At 40.1% G+C, this 15,041-nt stretch overlaps 1 protein-coding gene across 19 annotated transcripts in view; it reads left to right on the top strand.

Annotated features, from left to right (window-relative positions):
• ntng1a (netrin g1a) overlaps window positions 1-15,041 on the top strand; it is a 139,690-nt gene that overhangs the window by 49,505 nt on the left and 75,144 nt on the right. The window lies entirely within an intron of this gene.

The following is a 15,041-nucleotide window of genomic DNA, read 5'->3' as shown; positions in this document are numbered from 1 at the left end:
AAACAGGCACGAACAGCATCCCTTTCACTCGACAGAGGTGTAGCAGTGTTACATTTGAGGCAAATTGTGTCATAACTCATTCAAATCAAAACACACAGACATCACACACACACACTGCTACAATCAGTGAGTGACAATTCACTTTATACAGCACTCAAAAGATCTCTGATATCTGTCGAGGATCGACTTGCAAGAACCCTTTTATCAGATGCGGAAGTATCAAAAGTAATCCAGGTGTTTATTGTCTGTACACTGCCAACAGGAACTCCAAAGCAGCATGACTTCTCATGATGCAGATTGTTTTGAGATATATATATATGTTCAGATATTTAACGGTTCAGTGTGCAGCCTTGGAGAAAGATAGTAGACTGTTGAGTCCCATTCCAAGGTTGTCAAATACTGATGACTTTGGGTTGGCTGTCGGACCAAACCACCAACCCAGTGACCTTGGAATGAGACTCTTTACCCACACAGCACATCAAATCAGGTGAGAACTAATTAAAGGGTGCGATGTTGCACAGGTGTTATTTTTACCCCATGATTGAAGCCTGGCACTGTTTGTGTCCCAACAGTAGATGTAAACTGACTTTATAAAGTTAGGGACCGTCCTTATATTGCGTGCAAGATGTGAGCTCTTCTGATTTTTGACACTTTATATAACTTTAAATTCATCTAAGATTCCCGCCCATTGTTAACACAAACTCTTTATCATTAAAACAAATCATACAGTCTTACCCAATACAATCCTGACTTGGGTTTTCCCGAGGGCTGCCCCCCAATAGTCGATCATTCGTGAGTCGACCAGAAAGGTCATTAGTCGGCATGATCCGTGGTCACTTAGGAGTTGCGCCTTGTCAAAATAAATCAAAACCTATATGACTGGACCATGTGGGAATTTAGTTTGAAAGGACAGACACAGGAAGTGGCCACGCTCACGTTAATTTCCTGGGCTGGTACCTGCGGTTATTCCACAGGCTAGTTAATAACATGTCGGGCAGGAAATCCAAAGTGTGGGATCATTTTGAGAAGGTGAAGGACGAACCCAAGGTGATATGTAAACTCATCTTCATTGGTTGACTACAAACATGACGTATCATCTGAAACATGGAAGTAGCTACATGCCCATTAGCCCACAGCGTCATTAACAGGCGGCTCGCTCAGTGTGTGACGTGCACTTGTAGATAAAATATAGGCCTATATTAATGAAGGTTCATTAGTACGGTTTTGTATTTCTCTGTAATGTAGCACAGTGTTAACAATGTTACTGATACTATTCTTTCTCACACCTTCAACTCAAACCATTGTGTTGCCCCGCCCAAAATATATCAGTCAGTAATTAATATCGTAAACATGCAGGCGACTAGTCAACTAATGGCCCTAAATGACGACTATTGGTCGACTAGGAAAATCCTTAGTTGGGGGCAGTGTTAAATTCTCCACCTGGACCATTAACAAAGTCTATATTAAGACTCAGTTGTGTTATGTCAACTTAAACACATTATGTGGAATATAAATGGCAGTCATTATTCAACACAGAAAATAAGATGTCAAGATTATCTCTGACATGCTTCGCTGACCTCTGGCATAAATCTGAATACAGATACAGAGAACTTTTTTGTGTGTGTGAAATAAGCAGCTACAGATGGTAGCTGTGCATGACCCCTCTATTGTTGCTACATATGTAAATTTAGATTTACATTTGATAAACACTTCTTTTCCTTTCTCCTCCTCCTCCCATGCAGCAGTCAGCATGACAATCACACTCCTTACATCACAAAAACATCTAACACAGGAGCACCTGCTGCTCATTGCAAAGCAAAAAATGAACATTACACATTGTTATTTACACTAAATCTTCCTTTACAGTGGTTTTACATTTTTATCGTCCTATGATTGTTAACAAAGTGATTCTCCTCCTTCCACCATTTGCACATATGCCTTTATTTTATCTATTTTAAGCTTATCTGTTGACTACTTAATGAGCACAGCCTGTGTGCAGCCATCACAAGATCAACCACTGCATCTAATCCCTTTTTAAAGTGGGTTGCAGCCTGAAACCGGTGTGCTTCTGCTGCGTTTGGTGCCAGGAATGTACACAACAAATTTTACAGGCCATCCCCCCGTTACACACACACACACACACACACACACATACACACACGTTGCTCTGTGTGGTCTCATTAGTTCGAATCTCTTGGTTTAATTAATCACTAACACAGTGCTTAATTCATCTATAATTTCAGCAGAGTGGAGTTGATTAGTGTAGTATTTCCCTCTGGCCCTGTTAAAGTTTTTGATTTCCTTTTTCTGTATTTTTTTACCCTCGCCCCCCCCACCACACACACACACACACACACACACACACACACACACACACACACACACACCCTTCACTTTTCTCTCATCTTTTATAATGGCTGCTCATCAAGAGCTCAGAGACAATCAGCTCGCGGAGCACCCTTGACTCCCTTTTGAGGATTGTGATTACGATGGCGGCGGATGCTTGAAGTTATTGTCGTGGAATCAAGTGGATCCACTTGTGTTTCATTGTTGCTGGCTGCGCACTATTAGAGCTTTCCTTTTAGTTTTTATTTTATGGACTGCTGCCTTTTTTTTTAAGCCTGACAGGTGATGAAGGGGAAGACTGCGACGAGCTTTCAGAGAATCAATGTATCAAGTGTCTCTTGCTTCGGTGCATTGTTGCCGGCGGTATTGACGAGTTCCTTTAACTCAGTTTTAATGATGTGTGATGACGGAGAATTACATATTACAGAATTATTCACAGGATTTGATGGCTGCCTTTGTATTGACAAGTGTTTTCTATAGCTTTAAACTAAAGAAATAATTTGTCATGTTGTCAAAGTTGTGCCACTTTTTATTTATTGTTTTTTAATTGCTTGGCAAAAGGGGACACAGTTATATTCTGTGGTTACAACTGCTGATGATTCTGGGTTATTAAGCTTTGTTATTGTCAAATCAGAGAGACAAAATGGCAAAAAAAATCAATTCTTGGCAAGTTTAGGAGTTTCATTCATTTTTGTAAATATACTAAGCTGTCAAGGATCATAGGAATACTGCCAAGTCAATAGTGTGTGCGCACTTGTGTGTTTGTCCTTATTTTTCTTAAGGGTTCTGTGTGACTTGCCTTTGAAATGAATTTTTGTGTGTGTGTGTGTGTGTGTGTGTGTGTGTGTGTACGTGTGCGCCCGCTTCGCCTGTCAGTGTGTTTGAGTGTCGTGATCCTGAGAGCTCGGAGAGAGGAAAAGGCCCGAGCTCTTTTTCCCAGGAGTCATCTGCCAATCATTTCCTCAGATTCAGTGGTAAGAAAAAAAATGGAGGGGAGGGAAAGAGACAGAGAAAGAAGAATAAAGGGAAAAAGAAAAAGAAGAAAGTCTCCCTGTAGAATGACTAAATAGACCTTCAGTGATCTGACAGAGAGGCCTGGAGCTGAATCCCAACTACGCTCTGCACAGTTAAATATCCACACTGGGAATGCTGAGCTTTACCACACTATTGATTTTAATCATCTCTTAAAAGCTCTGACTTTAAAAAAATAAATAAAATAAGAGACCCTAAAGACTCGAGGAAAGAAAATAGAAATCCTTTGAATCCGGAAGATGATGACTGATTGGATTTTTTTGACATCTCCAACACCCGCAGCTCCCCCACCTCATCCCACAGACCCCTTTGTGATAATTATAAGGTGCTAAATGTACGCCCTGCTCTGGCCGCTGCTGACCGAGTCACAGTAGCACTCATTAACGGGAATAGATTCTCCATGTTCTCACGGCGGTCTGTAGAGCCACTAATGAGGGGTGAAGCTCGATGACGGGAGCTTGATTGAAAAGGCTTTGCTAGGAGTGAAAATGTGATGGCACTCATATGACTGTAAGAGCTTTCGGAGCAAGCATTGTGCGATGGACACTACGCTTCTCTGCCTATTTTTCAGTGGCAGCAGGCCAGATAGAAGTTAGTTCCCCTTACCGCATTTTTTCTATTGTTAAAAAGTGTATCTGTTTCTCAGTGCTTCTAAATTGGAACCTAAAAGCTGTGGCGTCTATCCAAAAACTGATACTGCTTTTTTCTTTTGGCTTGAGGGGCAGAGCAGCCATTTGCAAGAGAATCTAAAGCCTCTTTTCCTCCAAGCAGTCCAGTCCAGTTCATCACCCATGAGATTATTTTTCTGTTTCCATTGTCCAAAGTTGTGGATGGTACCAACAGAACCATTTCACTCCACCCTGCCCCTTTGTTGAGGTAACTAGCACAATGATCTGATAGCTAAAAGATGGAGGAAAATACTGCAGACGAACATTACTCTTGCTTAACAAAAACTTTTAAATATCCCATCAGTAGTGACAGAGACAGTGAACACTCCAGCATTTTTTGCTCTGAAAATGACAGTTCGCAGCCTTGTTCTGTGGACGATAAATGAGCTGCTGACACAGCTTTTAGTCTCTGATAACAACCCAGCCTACATACTACTGTCTATGGTGGAAACGAAACAGATCTAGGGTTGAGGTACATGTTCTAGGGGTACTTTACCGAAAATGTTCAGTGGAAACGCGGCTAAATATTGGTTAAATTGAAACACTCAACAGGCTTGACATTTCGTACAGTTACTAAACCCAGCCATAGAAACATAGTCCTTACGTTCTCCTCTCTCATCAGGAACTTCTCAGTGTCTGGCGAAGCCTCTCCATTTGACCCAAAGTTCCCAACCTGCTTAAACACACTTGTGTGAATGTTTGTGACTTTGACTAACACAGTATCTACACAGGAAGCATAGTGGGAGCAGCACATTAGCAAAGCAGCAGCTTCAGTCCTCTAGCATGTAATCATGCTAACAAAAACTAAGTGCAAAGTACAGCTGAGGCTGATGGGGGTGTTGCTAGTTTTGAAAGATGAAATTTTGAGTTGATGGTGATCCTGGATGAAACCTTAAGGCCCTGATCAGACAGAGTGCATTTTGGCAGTCCATGGTGGATTTTTATCCCTCTGCGCTAGCGATATCTGTGGCTGTAGGTGTAATGTTTTCAGATTGTCTGTCCATACCTACATACTCACATCCATCCCATTCTCACAATATCTTATGAATGCCATTTGGAAATTTCTTTAAATTTGGCACAAACATCCACTTGGATGCGATGATGAAGTGATTAGGTTTTGGAGGTCAAGGGGTAAGGTCACTGTGACCCTGCATCCATCACATTCTTGTGAACGCAATATATCTTAAGAATACTTAAAAGGAATTTCTTCAAACTTAGCACAAACATCCTCTTGGACTTTACAATCGACTGATTAGAATGTGGTGGTCAAAGGTCAAGGTCACCATAGCCTGACAAAACATGCTTTTGGCCACGTTTTTCACGTTTTTCCAGGCAGAAAAATCCTTGACATTATTGGCTTTTTTCACATTGTCCAGTCAGATAAATTGAGAGATGGGCCTTCTGTGGTGACAACAACAACAAATTAGTGATGGCGATTGCTGGATACCCAGAACTACATGGCTTACACAACCATAGTTACCATGTCTGAACAGAAAAAAGCAACACAGGGTAAAATGATGTTGGCTAAACTGTAATGTTATAAAGTGATTAAGGCTACGGTTTGTTCAGGTATGTCTTGTAGCTTGCCTGATAGGGTAATACTACAAAGTCTGAAATATGAGACGACATTATATGCCCATTTAACACAATGTCAGCAAATGTTAGCTTAACACAAACCATGGACTGTACGCTACCTGTATGCCACCTCAAATTAGTACAGTTCAAATGAATAAAAACAGCTTATCCAAAATCTGAAGTACCACACTAATTTGCCTCCAAGTCTGCTGATTTCTGTTTGGATCATCGTAACTATGGTTGGTAAATTTATAAAGCTCCAGGTATCCAGCAACAGCCGCCACAAGTTGGCTGTTTAAAAGCACTTTGTCTGAATGGGGCTGGCTTCAGCAAAAAAAGGCAGTGCGGTGCGTCTCACATTGTTGCAATCCATGCCGCTATCATGACTAAACTGTAACTCTCAGTAAAACTCCTCTGGATAAGTAAAAAGTAAATACAGACCGATGACTGACTGATGACTTTTTTATTGTTAATAAAAATTAAAATGAATCATTTTTTATATTAAACATTAGTAATGTAATTATACCCCATACTTAACAGTTTTATTTTATGCGAGGAAACAGTTGGAGGTGAACCACACCACCCATGTGTTCTGACAGCCAGCTTAGCACCTCTCTTTCACAGTCTTCATAGACAGATGGTCTTTTGATCCACAGATTTATTTGTTGGGGAGGGGTAAAACTGAAAAGAGAAAAACAAACAAAGTGTGTTCCGATGAATTTACATTAATAATAGTGACTAAAAAATTAAAATGATTAGCTAATTTTACAGCAGAACTGTCGCTCATGTGGCTGAATCTTTGACCAGCTACTTCCTGTGGACATCACTTGAGAACAATGAGATAAAATATAACCTTTGACCAGTAGGAGGTGCTGGAAACAAGCTAAACATGAGCAATAACAAATTATAAACAGATGTGATTGCACCGTTGTCATCTACTTTTTATTGCTGTCATTATTTTCCTCATTAGTAATGACTGTATTTCATTTGACAAGTTCAGTTTCCCAGCTGAATCATGCCACATGTACAGCTACAACAAAGTCATCTCCCCATTAGATTCAAAGGATAGTTGCATACCTAGGTTATTTTTTAGTGTTGCAATTTTTGAGGTCTAATGACAAAAAAAGGACTTGCTAAGGCATGGTTAGTCGACACTTTGCATACCAACTATAGCTCAAAAATTCCTTTGTGTTGTACTTCTTTCCCCAGTGACATCAGGACATCAAGCACTAATTTGTAAGGCAGCCATATTGTTGCAGCCGGGTCGGCGTTTGCATCCACTGGGAAGAAACTGGGGCAGCTCCCTGCGCTGGTGTTAGCCTCTTAGCTTGGTCAAGGTGACAGTGATCCATGTCTCCCTGGAGGCCTCCTATGCGAGATATGTAGCATTATTATACCATTAAAAATACCCGTGAATGGAAGGATGGTGAGAGGGAGAGGAATGGCGATGGGGGATGGAGCAGCAGTGAGAGTGTGATATAGCCTCTGCCTCATGATGTCAACCCCTGAGGGATTTCTCAGCTAAAAGATGAGGGGTGATCATGGCTTCAGGCTAGTCTTGTTTTCAAGTCCTAATGTATAGTGAAGAATTCTTCATGTTATCCGACCGGACAGTTTGATTGAGAGATGCAGCATTGCAGCAGCCAGCAGATCGATTATACCCTGGTGTACTGGCTTGCTGTAGAAATGTCATCTTAATAAACGATGAATGACACTTGTCTTGAAAATGGTGGAAAATAACAGTGATCCATTCCTGATTTGGTGGGGGAGGCAATGTACCCGTCTAAAAAATAGTATGTTTGAAACTACAGAGAACAAAATCTACTGTATACCTGGAAGCTGAGCAGTTTTCATTGTATGAGTCACAGTTTTATATAACAAGCATGATCCAAATAACCAGTTCCAGACAGCACTCACCCAAAACTTATTACTTTTAACTTTTCTGTTTAAATTAGTTGTGAATTATTAATGCTCCGCTTTTCATTGTAGATTTAAATAAAGGATTAGGCTTTGATTTGAAGTGGTACATACTTTTTCTTTATTCTAATGCACTGTCACTTAATATTCTTCACAGATCATTCATTAATGTTAGCTACAGTATGGATCTTCTGTAATAACACACTGTTGTCTAAATCAGCAGTTCCCAACCAGGGGTATGAACCCAAGGGGATCTTTTGAAGTCCCCAGGTGGGTGGAAAAATTAAAGTGTTGCTTGAGGAATTTAAAAACATATAAACTGTATGTTAAATATATCCACATATTGAGTCAGCTATAGTCGCGCATAGCCATCATAACAAAGTGCCCCAGTGACAAGTCCTAAAACCCAGATATGAGTTAGTATTTTACCTTCGTCTCAAAGTCAGAGGGTTCTTTGAATGGTTTTTTGGTTAGATGCCTGTGGTTAACACAAGCTTAAGAGACTTTAATGTTTTGTGCTATGACATGAAATATGTCAGTAAATACCCCACTTATGATCTTTAAAGCTTCACTGTGTCTTAAAAAGGCGGTTGTTCACACGTCGAACAATGTTTTACAGTCTTGTTATGGTGATGACGTCAAGTCAACCATAGTGTACTTTGTGTATAGCCTAACATTAGCTCTTTACTTCTGCTGATTGCATTTAGGCTACAGAAAAACTTCATCCCTGGGGCACTCTATAGGTCTGACGATGTGCGGCTAGTTTCACATAGTAAGTGGGATTTTGAAAACAGCGAGCAGGAAGCGTGTTACTGTCTGAAATAGGCGGTCAGTGTTAGGCTTATACCCACAGTCGTTATCCTTTGAGCTGGACTAAGTCAGCTGTAACAACGAGCTACAAAGAAATGCCTTAACAGTTGAAATAGTTAGCTGAACAGTAGGAATAGGAAGCTAAACAGTTGAAATAGTTAGCTACAACAAAATGGCTAAATAGTAGAAATAATTAGATAAACAGTAGAAATAGGTAGCTGAACAATAGAAATAGGTAGCTGAACGGTAGAAAAACCCAAACAGTAAAAATAGGTTGTTGAACAGTATATATAGTTAACTAAACAAAAGAAATAGGAAGCTAAACAGTAAAAATAGGTACCTGAACAGTAGAAATAGGTAGCTAAATACAAGAATTAGGTAGTTAAACAGTAGAAATAGGTAGCTAAACACTATAATTAGGTAGCTGAACAGTAGAAATAGGATGCTGAACAGTAGAAATAGGTAGCTGAACAATAGAAATAGGTAGCTGAACAATAGCAATATCAGTCAATCAATCAATCAATCAATCAATCAATCAATTTTATTTATAAAGCCCAATATCACAAATCACAATTTGCCTCACAGGGCTTTACAGCATACGACATAGTAGTTAGCTAAACAATATAAATAGGTAGCTAAGCAGTAGAAATAGCTAAACAATATAAATAGTTAGCTTAACGGTAGAAATAGGTAGCTGAACAGTAAAAAAAATAGTTAGCTAATCCGTAGAAAAAGTTAGCTAAACAGTGGAAATAGTTAGCTACAAAAAAAATGGCTAAACAGTTGAAACTGCTTCTTCCGATCCAAATGGCAGCCTTGTCGTGCCGCCAGTAGTTAAAACTTTAGAAAAAACAAGCTATTTAAATTTGAATACATATCTAAAATTGAAATTGTGACGCACTGTAGCCCACTGTATATGATTCAGAGATTTCTATTTATGCTGCCAGTTGTCATTTACCTTTCACTTTTACATTTAAATCTGCATAGACAAGGATGCAGTGAATTGTACACTTTGGCACACTTGACTCTAAGTTAAGAAAACTTGATAATTCAGCATAAAGCACTGAGCCAATGTACTGTACCATCTACATGTCAGGTTAACTACCTCTGTTGAAGCTATACTTACAGCCATCAAACAACCCTTGGCTGTAGCTCTTGATGGGTGTACTTGCCTTGCTCCCACAAATATATACCATCTCTTAAGCAGGGGATATCGTCCTGTCCTCCAAACCATATCGCAGTGGCACCCGGTGGGGCTCGCACTGCCATATAAAAGATAATGGAATATAAAATAGTTTTTATATCCTTTGGAATGAGCAGAGGCTGCGTGCTGAAGGCTTTCCTACCATTGTTTTAAGGCTCATGAATCTTCTAAATCGCCACCACTGATCGCGATGAATGCAACAGGAGGACATTTACACATCGTCTCGCCTCATAACCTCCCCTCAGTCGACTGGACGGCCCGCACTGCGGTGCTTAAGGTGGTTGAACGGTGCGGCACGTTGCCTTAGATCACTATTGAATTTCCCCCAGCGGTGCCACAAAATAGCACATTTCATCTACTGGACCCTTTGAGCTGTCGGCCTGCTGTCCACCTGAAGCCGCTGAGGGTTGGTGGGGCACCAACACGCTTTGTGTGCTTGTGTGGGCGTGAAACAAATGTCATGGTGAGACTGAGTTTGGATTTTAACTTCCTCGTTAATTATTTCTCAATTAATTTACAGTTGTTTTGTCTCACCAACTATTCCATTTACAATGATATAAAAAAGGAAAAACAACAAATCCTCACGTTTGAGATTACTTTAACAGTAATGATCAAAACTGTTGTCAATTTTATGTCGATCAACTAATTAAATAAATCACAGCTAATATATAATTGTTGTAAGGACAACTACGTGTGTAAGAGAGTGTGTTTAAAGGCTCTAATGTCTTAATCAGGGTTTAATTATCAACCCATTCTTTATGCTCGTTATAATAACTTCACGTTCCTGCACTTTGACTATTTTGAACTGTAAAAATAACTAGTTATGTTAGAAACCTGTATTCAAACTACATACTAAAATCATGCCCAATGTGACACAGTTGGCAAGCTGAACCGGGTGTGTGTTTGGCTGTGTGTGTGCGTGTGTGTGTTTTCAGGTCCCCCGTCGCTTTGTTGACCATGGTCCAGGCCGGTCGACCTCCGGCCGACCCTGAGCCATTTGAAAATATGATTGTAATCCTTGTGAGGATTTGGCCTGGGTGTCTATTACCACTGTAATCTGTCACACTGGCATCCAATATTCATTCCACGTCCAGGTTAAGCCCCTCTTTCTGTCTGCACCACCCATCACCATGTGTGAGAGACGGAGAGAGAGGGAATCCAGTAAAGGTGTTGGCATGACTGGAGAGAGAGAGAGAGAGAGGGAGAGATTTTGAAATTGAGAGAGCACTGCTTCAATCAAGCCCCTGGGTCGGGGTGAAGAAATCTATTGTGGAACACAAGGTCTCATTAATGCAGCAGGAATAGCTTTAACCCCAACCCCCCCCACCTTACACACATGCACACACACACACACACACCTTGCTGAGGAAAGGTAAAGACATGGAAGAGAAATGGATAGATGTAAGGGAGGAGATTATGCATGTCTGGGGAGTAGGTGGGAGAAATTCTATACTGTTGATGCAATGAAATGTTCACACACGTGGTGCAAAGTTCCTCATACAATTGCTTGCTTTGTGAATTTCTGTAAGACTGATGTTGAAGTGAACAGTTTTTACGCAAAAGTCAGGTTTATTTATTAATTTTATGTCACGGGTGGCCCTATAAAAGACAGATGACCAGTCCTGGGTGGATGTGACAGCTTGTACAGTGCACACTGGGATCGGCTTCAGTCCTATGTGACCTTGGACATAACAGAAGATGGATGGAAATAAAGTCTTTGTATCCTGAGGTATTTGGGTAGAATATCTATTGTTACTTTCTTAGGAGTTATTATAACAGGAAAAAATACATTTCCATTTTTTGGAAAGGCTTAAAGTAATGAATAAACAGGAAGAAAGACATTTATGCCAGCACTCTCTTTTCCCTTTGTGAGAAAGTCTCCTTTAAATTAATGTAATGATTTATGGACATCTCAAAGCAGCACATGATCTTTAATCTTAATGTCTTTTTAACCTCCGTGGCAATTAAAAACACTCTCCTAACACACTGTTGAATCTGTAAAGACAGCTGCTGAAGATGCAAAGGATAAGAGTGGGAGAGGGACTTGGAAATGATTTGAATTTATTCCTAATAAACTGTCGTGTGGAGAGTGTTTCTTCCTAAACCTGCAAAGGATGGGGCATGTGGTGAGGAAGCAATTTGTTGCTCTCATTAGGAGTTCTCGGGCTCTGGTATTGATATGTGTTTAGAGATAAACTCCTCCAATCACTCTCCATCTGTCTCTGTCCCTATGTGCTACAATAACAGTGAAGACAGGATTGCATGTGGGTGTTGTCGGTTGGATGGATGTTTGTCTGCCTGCATTGTGTGGGTACAAATTGCATCTGAATAAACAATACATATTTAATTTCTCGAAACATCTTAAATCAGAAGGAACAATGTCAGTGGCAGAGCAGCCGGTCTTTATCTGATTTGTGCAGCGCCGTTCAACAAATTCTCCTAACAACAGGCAGTGTTAAAGACAGTTGACTTCATATTGTAAATGTCTATATCAGTTTCAGCATCATAAATTGTGTACAGTATGGGATTGGGGCTTCATCTAAAACGCAGGAAACTTCTTATTTCAAATAACTATATTATAAAATATCCAGGAAAACAGTTATATCATGGAGGGCAGTCTGGTAATAGTAATCAGCACCAGAGGAACTGTTCAGCATGTTAGTGTTGTCACATTGTGCAGAATTATTATTATTCAAATGGGGACAGAAACTCATTTTGTCTCGCTCCTTGATTTTCACGGCAGTCACATGAATTTTGTTAACACAGTTCAAAATAGTTAAAAGTTTTGATTCATTCTCAGTCTGTTTGCTTTTTTACATTAACAGATTTGAAAGTTAGAAAGAGGTCAAACTATAAAATGGTTTTAGGTACTTTGGCAATCAGAATCTTGATGGCAGTGCTCTTTTATCCAGAATGCACTGCAGGTCCGGCTCCAGCATTTCCTGCAAGGTTAGAAGGTCAGATGAGTGATAAACAGCTGATAAACACAGCAGCTAAAAAATAACTAAAGCCTGCATTTCACTATGTCGAACCTTTACATTATATATTCTTCATTTTCAAAAACATCGAATCACACGTTCAGATTAATGTGTGTAAGGATCACATTTGAAATATATTAGTGCAAGAAATAAAGAGGAAGAAGGAGGGAAAGGTAGAAAGAGGAGAAGATGGAAGGTGGATTCAATTTGCTATCTGGGTTACAAGTCCGAGACATCTGTCACACAAACGGGTTTGTTTGATTGGTGGGAGCCCATCTATCTAGATGGTTTGTCGGCAGTTAGTAAATTTATATTCCCCCAAGTCCCATCCTCCATCAGCGGCTGTGTCCGAGCCAAGACTGTCAGCCACCATGGTCATATCTTATTTTAGAACTAGACACAGTCAAAACCTCTGTAATCTGCTCTACTCTTATTCTTGTATATGTGTACCCATATATGCTTTGACCTGTTTCTTACTGCTGGTGATGATGAGAAATACACAAATACTCTCCACCCTCTTTAGTCAGAACAACCTTTTACATAAAGGTTTGTTCTTGTGTTTATTTTTAAGGTAAAGGTTGAATCACATATGATGAAACACCTTTTGTCATCGACATGGAGCCACTATGATACGTGAATGGAGGGAGGAAAAAGAATCAGCGCAGCATGGGATGTTTGCCAGGAACGTACAGTAGTTATTCACATATTCAAGTGGAGTAATGAATCATAAAAATGTGAGAATTTGCATAAAAGTAGGAAGCATTTCTCAGTGGATAAAGTTCAGGTACCTATTCTCATTTCATTCTAATGGAGAACTAAAGAAGCTACAGCAGAGGAGCATGTTCTTAACTTTGAATTCATAATTGTTTAGATGATTAATCGTTGTTCATTAAATGGTAACAGTTTCAGACGCGTAATAAAAGATCTCAAAACTGTAATATGCAGCCAGAGTAGTGCCTTGCTTTACGAATGTTTGTGCGTTAAAGTGCTTTAGACAAGTGGCACCACATACCCTTATAAATGGGTTCATTCGATATCTTACGCACTAGTGCCCCTACTGGTTAGGGTAGGTTTAGAAATAAAATAACTCTATATTGACATGAACTATGGTTTCCTCGGTCAATTCCTGTGTTTGTTTGACTTGCAGCGTCAGAAACCAACGAAAAAAAGCGTAATTTCAGATCGGCATGATACACAGCCGGTTGCTGTTATAGTTTAACTGCGCTTGGTGGCGTCAGGGGGAAACATGGCGGGACAAGGATGAAAGTTAAGGCGGCGAAAGTCCGGGTGGGGCGGGCAGGAGGGGTTGTGGATGGGTCCAACAAACACCGACCTTCGCCCGAGAGAGTGGTGTTTGCGTCCTGTGAGATTCTACAGCCAAACCTATTTCTTTTTTCCTAAACCCAACCACGTGTTGTTGAAGGGAAAAAAACATCAATTTGCAGTGTTGTACTGATGTAGTGCTTTTATTTTGAAAGAGACTGTATGTAAACGGTAATTTTCCTGTGAAAATGGAAGTGTATTTTGAAAGAAGACAATGCATGTAACAGGCAGAACTTGACACTGTGTCCCAGAACATCAACAACCAACACATCTTGCACGTCGTATCTGGACGTGAAAAGTCCATGACCAAATGTGTGACAAGGTCGGAGTGAGAATGTGTTGGCCATGACTGTACAGGGAACGTCAGCTCAAATGACTTTGTGACTCATTGAAAACGTCCTCACATCAAATGGTGAAGTTAAAATTAAAAAGATTTTTGTGGGGGTAAAAAAAAAAGATTGGTACATCTAATTTTAAAAATTACATGTAGTAATTGTAGTGTGTAAATGCAAAGAAAAAATATTTTGAGCTCTGTATATGAATTATAGTGTGTTACTTTTTGTAGGTTTAAGTATGAGCAGTGACTGAAAACAGCCTGGTGTGCAACATGTCTGAAAGCCTTGGTTGGCAAAGCAAGAGAAAACCACTTCCCTGTGGCCTAAACACTACAAATAGTGCTGGTCTGTGGAGTGCAGCTGAATGGAATTAGTCTAATTTATTATCCTCTACGTTGCTGCATTGTTGATTTTTATTCCTGCAGTCGGCTGGTAAAATTAGCCTAAACAGTTTGACAATAATAGGGACAACACCAAAGGAATGTAGAGCAGCTTCCTGATGATTTGTGAAATCCACCCACAACAACGTACATGATAGTGTACATGAACACCCACCTGCACACACACGCTCTCTCACTCTATCTCACTGCATCACAATGCTAATAATCGGATTAAGCCGCTGTGTTTTGGGTGGGTCAACGCCATCTCTATTAGCACCAATTTAGCGTGACCTATCCGCTCTAGCAACCTCAGTGCTGGCTTTGTAATCTGTGATGGCTGTCCCCCAATCCTGGCCACTTATCATCACACTGGGATTAATAGAAACATCTTTTGTAATTACAGAAATGCTGCGTTGCCATGCCGAGTGCTGTCAATTATTTTAATGTGTGCCAAGCCATTAATCGGCTAACAG

The sequence above is a fragment of the Epinephelus moara genome, chromosome 11, assembly GCF_006386435.1.
Source record: "Epinephelus moara isolate mb chromosome 11, YSFRI_EMoa_1.0, whole genome shotgun sequence".
Lineage (NCBI taxonomy): Eukaryota > Metazoa > Chordata > Actinopteri > Perciformes > Serranidae > Epinephelus > Epinephelus moara.
Note: the sequence above shows the minus strand (reverse complement) of the source record. Positions and strands in the feature narration are given on the sequence as shown.